At 41.8% G+C, this 12,388-nt stretch overlaps 1 protein-coding gene across 1 annotated transcript in view; it reads left to right on the top strand.

Annotated features, from left to right (window-relative positions):
• LOC126259379 (inhibitory POU protein-like) overlaps nucleotides 1-12,388 on the top strand; it is a 496,830-nt gene that overhangs the window by 446,064 nt on the left and 38,378 nt on the right. The gene's annotated exons all lie outside the window — the stretch shown is intronic.

Here is a 12,388-nt window from a genome sequence, read left to right as displayed (position 1 = left end):
TTACGACTCAAACTGTGCGCAATAGGCTGTATGATGCGCAACTTCACTCCCGACATCCATGGCGGGGTCAATTTTTGCAACCACGACACCATGCAGCGCGGTACAGATGGGGCCAACAACATGCCGAATGGACCGCTCAGGATTGGCATCACATACTCTCCACCGATCAGTGTCGCATTATGCCTTCAACGAGATAATCGTCAGAGACGTGTTTGGAGGCAACCCGGTCAGGCTGAACGCCTTACACACACTGTCCAGCGAGCTCAGGAAGGTGGAGGTTCCCTGATGTTTTGGCGTGGCATTATGTGGGGCCGGCGTATGCCGCTGGTGGTCATGGAAGGTGGCGTAACGGCTGTTAGATACGTTAATACCATCCTCTTAATACCATCCTCCGACGGATAGTGCAACCATATTGGCAGCATCTTGGCTAGGCATTCGTGTTCATGGAAGACAAATAGCGCCCCCATCGTGCACATCTTGTAAATGACGACCTTCAGGATAAAGACATCGCTCGACTAGAGTGGCCAGCATGTTCTCTAGACATGAACCCTATGAACATGCCTGGGGTAGATTGAAAAAGGCTGTTTATGGACGACGTGACCCACCAACCACTCTGAGGGATTAAACGCGGAATCGTCGTTGAGGAGTGGGACAATCTTGACCAACAGTGCCTTGATGAATCTGTGGATAGTATGCTACGACGAAGACAGGCATGCATTAGTGCAAGAGGAAGTGTTACTGTGTATTAGAGGTACCGGTGTGCACAGAAATCTGGACCACCACCTGTGAAGGTCTCGCTGTATGATGGTACAACATGCAATGTGTAGTTTTCATGAGTAATAAAAAGTGCCGAAATGATATTTATGTTGATCTCTATTTCAATGTTGTGTGCAGATTCCGGAATTCTCGGATCCGAGGTGATGCAAAAATTTTTTTAATGTGTGTAAAATTGAAGATCGGACCAGTTTCAAATCTTCCTGCATCCTATTGGAGCCCATGGCGTGGGCAATGTTTCGCGTACTTGTCGTCAGGCTTTGTTCTGCGTGTCGAAGGACGTCCTCTTCAAAGTCGGGAGTGCGGAGCGTTAGTGGAGCACCACAGTCAATCCTCCTAGCTTGCGAACGTACCGTTTTCTTGCAGCCTTTGTCACAGTCATACGATAATACTGTGTGATATTATTATAACAGGGACTGACAATGGCGCTCTCCTTTTTTTTGTGCCTGCCGTGAAGGGGGAGATCAGAAAGTGATACGATCTTCAGACTTACTTTTTATATCCAAATGATACACGTCTGGACGTGGGTTCCTTGACAGAAATTTATCTACTAATTCCTCTCGACAACCCAAATAAGTCAGTAATACGGATTGTGAAACACCCTGTATACAGGACGTTTCTGTAAGAGCGTGCAAAAATTTAACAGGACATAGAGAACGCTGCACTGAACAATTTGAGGTAGGGAACCTGGGATCGGAGAAGCCAGCTTAAGGAGATAGGGAAGTAACTCGTCTACCGCTTCGTCTACATTACTATTTCCAGCTTATTTACAACTAATATGGGTACAAGTTTACGTACTGAGCTGTTTATTTACATGCACATTCTTTATACAAGGAGGACAAGCCTGATTACCATGAAGTCATGATGCAGGTTTTGATTATTTTACTTCTCCATAAGGTGGCTCTGTTGTATCGTATTTACATTGTCCGATGACAGAACGTGCTATGAATCAACGACAGTCATTACTCAGTGCTATTTAGAGACGTACGGTACAAATCGACATGCATACCGCTACAGTATTTCCTGGAATGGAATGGGAGGTCCTATTCCATGGCCTGCGAAGTCACCTGGCCTGAATCCCCTTGATTATTTCCTATGGGGATATCTAAAGTCACTTGTGTATGAGACCCCAGGTTCTCTACCTCAAATTGTTCATTGGAGCATTCTGTATGTGCTGTTAAATTTTTGCGCGCTTTGACGGAAACACCCTGTATGTACGTGTTGATGTACAGGACGTCGCAGAATACCGACAAACTTCAGGGACAGGTTTCTTACACCAAAACAGGGAAAGAAGTCTAGTAAAGAGGGGTCTAAAATGCAAACCTGAAGAGATATGACACTTGCTCATCTTCGATTCTATGAAACACATCTCTTCTACTGCAACGTCTTTGCTTTCCATATTTTGGGAAGAGCAAAATGGAGAAAAACAATAAAAAATATCTAGAAAACACAAGCTCTAATATGCATACCTTAAGAGTTGTGAGCACTTGTTCAGTAGATGAGTTGAGTTTCACACTTGTGAAGATGAACAAGTGCTCATAGTTCTAAAGGTATGCATCTTAGACCCTATGTTTACTGGACTTTTTTCTTGTTTTGGTCAATACTTCTTCTTCCCAATAAATGGAAAGCAAAGATCTTGCAGTAGAAGAGACCAGTTTCATAGTATAAACAACTTCTCATCTTCCTAAATATGGGTTTTAGAACCTAAGTTTACAAGGTTTTTTTAGTTATTTCTGTGTAAGGAACCTGACTCTAAATTTTTCGGTGTTTTTTTTCTTTTTTTGGGACAAACTGTATATGTAGATAAAATTTTATGTGCAATGGATAACATGCTTCTTTTAGGAGAAGACACAAGGATATATCAAAGATACGCTAAATTTAAGCCACAGTTACGAGTTTTCGATACAGAACGCTAATAATCATCAGAAAAGAACAAAGCTTTGCCGGTAAAGCAGATGCTAAGTAAGTTAGAAGAGGAATTGGTAGCGCTTAACGACAACAAGCTTTAAAGGCACATGTAGGTCGTCATTTGAATTCAGAACGTTGGCGTTTTCTGCTTTCTCTGTAGCGTGAAATATCGATTCGTGTCGTTATTTTATTAAATGCCAAGTCGCCGGAAGCCGAGCAAATAGACACAGAGATTACCTTGTAATTTTAATTATCGCGAAATAATATTCGACTAATGCATAATAAAACCACACAAAATTTTATATATTGGTTATTTAATCTACATAAAAACCAATGAATATTATATTTTCATATTCAAACTTCGGCACTTTGATCTCCCTAGATAACCGGAATTTTATATCGAATTAACTGCAAACACAATCGTTTAATGTTAATGAGTGAACGAGATTAAAAATTTACTGAATACAGATTCGCGGTGCATTTTTGTCGCGGACAGCACTAATTCTAGCACTCTTTCCGCGACGGGCGCCGGAGCGCACGTGCGGCATTCGCTTAATTGCGTTACGCCGCTCGTAGTACTACTTCCAACCTCCTGACACGCATTCAAGATTTCAAAACAACATGTTACCATTTTCCCTTACTTTTCCACTTTTATCGCTCCCATTTCCATTTGTTTGATGTATGCTTGCGGTCTTTTCATTCTGTGTTAAGCTGTAACATTTCAGAAGGACCTATTATGCACCGCCCTCAGGGACATTTGTTATATATAATTGTGAGTACCATGTTATCAACGAGTTTTAGCCTTCACCGATTGTAGTGGCCTGGAACTAGTCACTTGTCGATGTTTCAGCATCCGCCACACCGAACTTTCGCTGGTAGTGGATTCATATATATACACAAAGGCTGTATCGTAATTAATGGCGTAAACTCATACACGATACTAGAAGCAAAACAGTCTCACTAAACATAGTGTCGAAAATGCATACGTTCAGAGCTACGAGCAATTTTTCATCTTCGGTACTGTGAAAGAAATCTCTTCTACTGCAAGTTCTTTGCTTTCCATATTTTGGGCAGTGGTAGTGTGGACCAAAATAAGAAAAAATAAATGTACAGGAAATATGTGCTATAAAATGCATGCCTTAGAAGTTACGAGCACTTGATCATTAGAAGAGTTATGTTTCAAAGTAGTAAAGATGAACAAGTGCTCATAGCTCTTAAGGAATTCATTTTAAAGCTTATGATTACTGGACGTTTTTTCTTGTTTTGGTTCACACTACCAATACCCAAAATATGGAAAGCAAAGAACTTGCAGTAGAAGACATTTGTTTAACAGTATGGAAGATGAAAAATTGATCTAGCTCTTCAGGTATGCATTTTCGACCATATACATTACTGTGATATATATATATATATATATATATATATATATATATATATATATATATATATATATATATATATATATATATATGTGTGTGTGTGTGTGTGTGTGTGTGGGTGTGGATGTGTGTGTGTGTGTGTGTGTGTGTGTGTGTGTGTGTGTGTGTTTCGGATCACACTGTCCATGTTACATAGTTGAACTTGGAATTCCTACGTGTTCCCATGTTGACCTAACAACATCGACAATTACGACGGCACTGGGCTCGGGACCATTTGGATTCGACCGTGTATCATTGGCAACGTATCGGCTCCTACACCAGGTCGATGGTCGTCTCCACAATCACCATTAACGCCGTCATCGAGGCGAACGGTGTCTCCAAACATGCATAGCGGTACGGGCACACACTGGTAGGAGTAGTATCATGCCATGGAAAACATTCTCCTGCTCTTGTATGATACATATGCAGTCACCGAAGACATCATTTCAGCTACGGACCATTTGCATGTGTTCATCCTTGATGTCTTTCTGGCGGCGATGCCATCTTTCAGCAGTGTAATTGTCCAGAATCGTGCTACAGTTGTTAGAAGAGCATGATATTGAAATTACGTTTATATCTTGGCCACCAAATTCGCCTGATGTGAAGTACATGAAATCCTTCTGGGTAGCTACCGGGCGCTATCCCGAGGTACGCAAATGCCACATACCTCCACAAACCTACTAATAAATTGTATAGGCGATGATAAAAGAGTAAGTGCTGTATTGCGTTCCAAAGATGGACCGACGAGCTATTAAGGCGGTGGTCATGATGCTTTGGCTCTTCAGTATATGGGCCATAATATTAAAGCAAAACAAAAATCCAGCCAGGATACCCAAGAGCGCTAACGCGCTGCTTCCTGGACTCGGGTAGGCGCGCCGGCCCTGGATCGAATCCGCCAACGAATTAACGACGACGGCCGGTGTGCCGGCCAGCCTAGATGTGGTTTTTAGGCGGTTTTCCACATCCTACTATGTGAATACCGGGCTGGTCCCCATGTCCCGCCTCAGTTACACGACTCGCTGACATTTGCAACACATTCACACTATTTCACAATTTTTTTCAGTAAATGTAAATGTCGTGTGACTAGGGCCTCCCGTCAGATAGACTGTTCGCCGGGTGCAAGTCCTTCGATTTGACGAAATAATCCCTTGTTATTTGGACTATCGTTAAATGCAGAAAGCTTAACTTTAAAATTCAATACTACAGGTAATCACGCACCTGAAAGCTTGATCAGTGTTTACTATAATAGGCGGAGAATCCCATCCGTAGCTGAAAATGTAACTTTACCAAGAATAAATATTTAGTACTATTTTTTGTCTGTGTATTTCTGCAATTATTGCATCTCATATTACCACTACCATTCGAATTATTGATTTTTTTCACTTATAAACTCCCGTACTTTGGATATTGCGAAAGCACGAACATTTCATGACGAGAAGACGGAATAAGTTTAGTTCTCAATATCCTGAAAATATACATTTACCGTTTGTACGTCACGTCTTAGGTATAGGTTCTATTTCCCCATGCAAGGAGAGACTTTCAAGTCATATTTGCCAAGGGCTGCCGGCGAATAACACGCACTGCGTATGCGAGTCGCAGTGCAGAAAGAGAGAGAGAAAGGGGGATGGGGGAGGTAGAAAGAGACAGAGAAAGACGGACAAGAAGAGACAACGCAGCGTATAAACGGCAAAAGGAGGACGACAAATGTCGGGGAAAACACGCGGACAAAACAGGAGACTCTTGCGGGGACTGTTTCCCTGCAGGAGGCGGCCTAAAAGAAGGAGAGTCGGGCGGTATTGATGTGCAAATTTCAGCATTCGTCAGAGATGGACATCACTCAACAGGGGTGCACGCACCAAGTTACCTGTTCCTGAGGCCAATCCGCAGCAACGCTCATTGAACGGGTTTTGAGGATACACTGTTGGTAGCCCGCCACTTCGGCGACTTGCGCGTCGATAGGGATAAAATAATGATTAGGGTGCCACAACGCCCAGTCCCTGAGCAGAGCAAACTTCAGACCCAGCCGGGAATCGAACCTGGGCCATGAGGATTGACTTTCTGTTGCGCTGACCACTCAGCTATGGGGTGGAAGAATTTTTTTTGCTTTTTTTAGTAACTCATAATTATATTTAATTGTTTCGTTCTTTTGTACTACCACATTTACAATTTTCTTTGTCTTTTTCCTTTAGTTTACTGTTATATAGCTTTTGATTTCGGTAACTAACCATTTTACTATGTTTTAAATGTTTATTATCGCACCTGTCAAGCTATTGCATAATCAGATGACGTCACTCACAGGAGTTATACACTGTCTGGGCGGTAATCTGCTCAACAGTTGCACTTCTATTCGCCCGTACACATCTCCCCAGCCGTCGTTCACCACTGTCATCTATTTCCCGTGGTGCACCACAGTTGCCTCGGAGCTGGTTTTGTAAAGCGCCATTTTACCATGTACGGTATACTTTCACCATGCTGGCTATTTAGGAAATGCTTCCATCCTTGGGCAGAAAACCAATGATCAGGCCCTTGGGCTTCAGGTAAATGGGACCGTTTCCGCATTATAACAACGGATGCCCTGTTTTCTGCGCCCTACAGACACTCTTTATGTACCCTCCACTGCTAGTGCCGCCACCTACCGTTTTTGAGTGGTTACTATACTTTTATGTCGAACATAGGCGATGGTGTCTATAATGTGACATACCGTGCAGCTTGTAAAGTACATGCTACTATTGGTTAGGATTGTCGTGCTGGTGTAGCTAACTTGAACTGAAGTATGTGGAGAAAATGAAAGATAGTTTCTCAGCTCACACGTCAAAGGGCCAGGGGATTTCGATAAATGCAGTATGAAAGTATCCACTTCAACGGCCACAGAACCACAATAATTTTCATGTAAGAGAGTTCCTTGCGGAATACAAACATTCCACTGAAACGGTATCTTGTAGCTGAACTTCAACGCTTGTAGGGTGATTTCGCAGGGCATTTTTCGCTACATTCAGTGCCGTATAACCTGTAAAAAAATCTGTATATAAAATTTTATACATTCTTTCTGTGTACTCTATCTACTGGTCTACCGATCAGGTGTGCTGTAATTGTCCATCATGTGACTGTTGTATCTTTTATTTCTTCAAGTGTATAATTCTCCAGAAACATCTCCGTTTGTTTTACATTTATATCTGAAAACTTGTACAGCTTTTATGACGACTGATTCCCGGGATCTTTGTGAGAGTGTGGTAGATCTGCATGCGCCTTTGCAACACACGCAGTGAGATTCGCGGTCGTCAATTTTAACTGCATTGCTGTTATGCGATGTAAGCTTTGTATGTTCATAACACAGTAAAATTGCACTCCCGATCTTAACATAATAGGTTGTGGACCCAACATCACCAGTTTCCATTTCATCCAAAAGGTATGAGGTACCCTGTACGTTAGTGTACTTCGATCAGCTGTTACGAAGTTTACCCTGTTCGTTCTAGTTCCTTCAAAATTTTCGTCCCGGCATGAGAACACTTTTCTCAAAATGAACCAAATCACCTGGAACAGATTTACCATTTATTGAGATGTTAATCTCAATATATTGGTTTCGAGTCGTCGTTGCTCATCCTAAGTGGTAATGCTATTGTTGTGGTCGTCAGCGCAGTGACTGGTTTGATGCAGCTCTCCACACTAATCTACGCTGAGCGAGCCTCTTTGCATCCAAACAACTACTACATCCTGCATCCATTTCAACCTGGTTTCCCTGTACAATTTTTACTCGGCACAAAAAAATGGTTCAAATGGCTCTGAGCACTATGGGACTCAACTGCTGTGGTCATAAGTCCCCTAGAACTTAGAACTACTTAAACCTAACTAACCTAAGGACATCACTCACATCCATGCCCGAGGCAGGATTGAAACCTGCGACCGTAGCGGTCGTGCGATTCCAGACTGTAGCGCCTTTAACCGCTCGGCCACCTTGGCCGGCTTACTCGGCACACTTCCCTCTGTTATTAACGTGTGGATTCCGCCGTTTACAACAGTACGAAGTCTCGTTTGGACCAGACCTAATACAAATTTTTAAAGCATCTTCAGTGGTCAGTTCTTTAACATCTCGATTAATGCCAGGGGTTCTACTAAACACAAATGAACGCCCGTGTATAGAAGAAAGCACGGAAATAACAGGAACGAAAAATATCAATAACTGAGGGTGCTTTAAATTAAGAGAAAGCGTCAGGTCCAAATAATACTTCCGCGTATATAGCAGCAAAAACGAAATAATCCCATGTTATTTGGAATATCGTTAAATCACGCACCTCAAAGCTTGATCAGTGTTTACTATAATAGGCGGAAAACCCCATCTGTAGCTGAAAATGTAAATTTACCAAGAATAAATATTTAGTACTATTTTTTGTCTGTGTATTTCTGCAATTATTGCATCTCATATTACCACTACCATTCGAATTATTGATTTTTTTCACTTGTAAACTCCCGTACTTTGGATATTGCGAAAGCACGAACATTTCATGACGAGAAGACGGAATAAGTTTAGTTCTCAATTTCCTGAAAATATACATTTACCGTATGTACGTCACGTGTTAGGTATAGGTTCTATTTCCCCATGCAAGGAGAGACTTTCAAGTCATATTTGCCAAGGGCTGCCGGCGAATAACACGCACTGCGTATGCGAGTCACAGTGCAGAAAGAGAGAGAGAGGGGGATGGGGGAGGTAGAGAGAGACAGAGAAAGACGGAGAAGAAGAGACAACGCAGCGTATAAACGGCAAAAGGAGGACGACAAATGTCGGGGAAAACACGCGGACAAAACAGGAGACTCTGCGGGGACTGTTTCCCTGCAGGAGGCGGCCTAAAAGAAGGAGAGTCGGGCTCATAAATATTTTACCAGCAAACTTAGTAGTTTTGCCGGAGGGGAGCGAGGGCGCTGCGTCAAGTGGACGCCCTGCGCCCTTCCCCAGCCCCCTCCCGCAACCCCCTTCCCCTCCTAACCCCCTCCCCATTTATTGCGCCCCTGCGGTCGCGCTGCGCCGGGCGCACGCTGTAAACGCAGCCCCACGCAATCTGCCACCGGCTCGCGAAATTCGCTGTTTCGCAGACCAGCTTCACTCTTTTTTCCTGAAGAGGATCGACGGTGCGGAACAACATGGTACGCGGTGACGCAACAGTTTCTGTCACTATATGTTGTCCGTATATGCTCTGTTAGTTACCACACTGTACATGGCCGGGAGTACTTCGTACCAGTACTAGTGATTTTGTGTCCTATCCCTTGTCGGGGTATTGACCGAGGCAAAAATTAAAGGAATGGAGCAGAACAACAATGAATTTGGGGTAATACAGAGAAGAAACACATGGATTAGTAATAAATAGATAAATAACTGTTGTAATATTAACTATCAGACAGAACAAGAAAGGAAAAATAAGACTGGAAGATACACAGCTGGAAACAGGAGATCACTACAAATATCTTGGGTGCATCATGTAAGCTTTTTATGCAATTCATCTATATATGAAATACGCAATGTTGTTTTTTTTTTTTAAAAAATTCTCTCCTCGCTTAGCGTGTGTTTTAGACATTGTATTCAACTGCCGAGAAAAACTGACTCCTTGTTGGTCCTTTGTTACCCTTGTGAATAGTCTCGTGAAACACATCTTAAATCTTAATGAAATGCTGAATTTGAAATAATCAAAATAAATCTAATTAAATGAAAAAAGAAACCAACTATATCCCCAGAGAAAATTATTTTATTGACACTCGGTGCTAAAGTTCATAATAAAAGTTACGTAACATCAAGTGCAATACTTGAAATATCCACAAAATAAAATATTGCTCAACACGATAGAAAATAACTGTTTAAGACAACATACACTGTTTACTGTTGCATAATCTGCCTACTTAGCACAACACCTGGAAATTCTGACTCCGTACCGTTTACCCACAAGAATGCAAAATGAGGTCTGCCCTGAAATAAAAGTAACTTACCTCTCGCCCAGCGTGCTTTTTTATGGTGTACTGCACTTCCGGAAAGTAAATTGGAATCAGTAAACGCAGCAGTTAAACAAAAATGATCTACTCTACATTTTTCTTGGCTCATCAGAAACAGTCCTTGTCTGCGTGTGGCGTACGGCCCAATCCGCACACGACAAAACATTTTAAACTTTATTTTTTACGAATGATGGAGGTGGGTTTTACTTTATAAAATACTGTACAACCTAAAGAACACTCTAACAAATACGGATCTCTCTCATTACAAAATTACAAACATTTAAACCAGTTGCGTAAATACGATATGTACCTTGCTGCAGTGCCTTTGTTATTTGTATATGCGTGTCCAAAGGAACTTTGCATCGTAATACGAATAACACAGGCAGTTCCATATCGTATTTATTTGCCGATACAGGGCAAGCGACTTTCAAGTACAACGTGTGACCTTTACAGGAATATACATAATGGATGTACGAGTACGGGTCGTAGACGCATGGTTAACAACATATGGAAGTTTGGGTCTGGCCGTGAGTCATGCACGGGTAGATAAATGGTAAGACAAGGAATCTGGGTTCGAATCCCGGTCCGGCACAGCCTTTCATTGTCGTCATTCCATTCTACAGCTGATGATAGTCCTTGTTCGTTACTGAGAATTCATTTGATGAGTTGCGTAATTTCTGCCACAATGAAAACAAAGAGATCAAATGTACACAAATCATGAATATTATTACTTATCTAAGGGACGGAGATTTCCTTCAATTGATTGTTCTGACTAACAAACATTTCATTTTTGCACGCGTATGGGTTACCTTGAAATATTCCTCCAAATATCTTCTCTGTCAATACAGTCAATAAAATAGTTTTATGAACAATTTTTCATCGCCATAATGAAGTATTCTAGATAATTTCTCTCAATTCACAAATATCAGATCTACATATCTAAAACTCAACTGCTTGCTACTATGTCTGTAACAATAATGTCCCAGCGTTGCACAATTGGCTGGCACCAAGCGAAGCACAGATTATATTAAACACAAAGTCGAGGATCTTATCCACTACTAGGGCAGCTCGCTCATGCATCCTTGACCCAGTACAGCAAAGGTGAATTATTCACAGTGGCAAAAAACATATTAAAACCTTACAATCACTTCAAGCGGTAACAGGATTCAGCCTGAGATCAGTAAATGAATAAAAAATCGTCTCAGTTCTGCCATCAAGTTTGGGAAATCCTCTGGAAAGAACAAATCAAAATATATTTGTATCTTATCGCCTAGTAACACATGGTGTAGAAAACAGGACAACAACTAAACAGAGCGACAGCATACTGTAGGTCACAGAAACGAAGCTCTTACCGACCATGGCACAGAAAACTAAGAAGGATACGATAGGAAATGAAGAAATAAGGGAAGGAGTATACGTCCTTACGAAAAATTGACAAGGGCTCTTTTGAGGTGATTTGCCCATGTTAAACGAATGGGCGAGGGAAGGATATCAAACCAATGGCTACATTCAGACGTGATTGGTAGGAGATCGTCAGGAAGACTAAGGAAGATGGCTGGACGAACTGAAGGAGGACATGGGAACTAGAGGAGTCGGCTCGGATGCAGCTCTGAAGTACGAATGATACATGGGCAGACACATGTGTGCGTTTGTAAATGTCACCGCGCAGCTGGAGTGGAAAACCGATGACACATCTCAGAGAGAGCCTAATTGCCTATAATTGTCGTGATAGTGTTGTTATATACACGATAGAGGCAGAAGAATTGTTGCATAGTTTTCTTTGAATCGCAACGGCTAAATTCATGAAAGAGTGGATGGGAGTGAGGGGGAGGGGTGGCTTTTTCCGCAGCTCGTTTGTGGCAAATGGATTGTCGTATCATGATATAACTAACCTCACCTGTAATAACCTAATGGCCTTCAGATCAGTTGATTAGTTCTATCATGAGATGACACCTCAGATTTTAGGTATCTCTTCAGTATTTTCCTACAAAAAATTGAACAGATTATGTAATCAAGCTTGTTCACCGTAAATCGGATATCTTACAAAACAAACAATAACAAAATTATAGAGACAAAACTATCTACTGTTATGATTTTTTCCCTTATGTAACGAAATTGTGGGCGTATCTATTCATAGCTTTAGTGTGGTAACGCAGTCTTGTCATGAGATTCACCCATTGCGTGAACAACGTTAACATCCACAGCTGCTGTCTCTAAAGTTTGCGTTTTCGATTGAAAGACGTAATTCAAAAAGCTTTTTCTCTATACAGGTATTCTAAGGCGTTGGTGAGGTTTTGTCGAGTGTCTGTCACTAG

The sequence above is a fragment of the Schistocerca nitens genome, chromosome 5 (genome assembly GCF_023898315.1).
Source record: "Schistocerca nitens isolate TAMUIC-IGC-003100 chromosome 5, iqSchNite1.1, whole genome shotgun sequence".
NCBI lineage: Eukaryota > Metazoa > Arthropoda > Insecta > Orthoptera > Acrididae > Schistocerca > Schistocerca nitens.
Note: the sequence above shows the minus strand (reverse complement) of the source record. Positions and strands in the feature narration are given on the sequence as shown.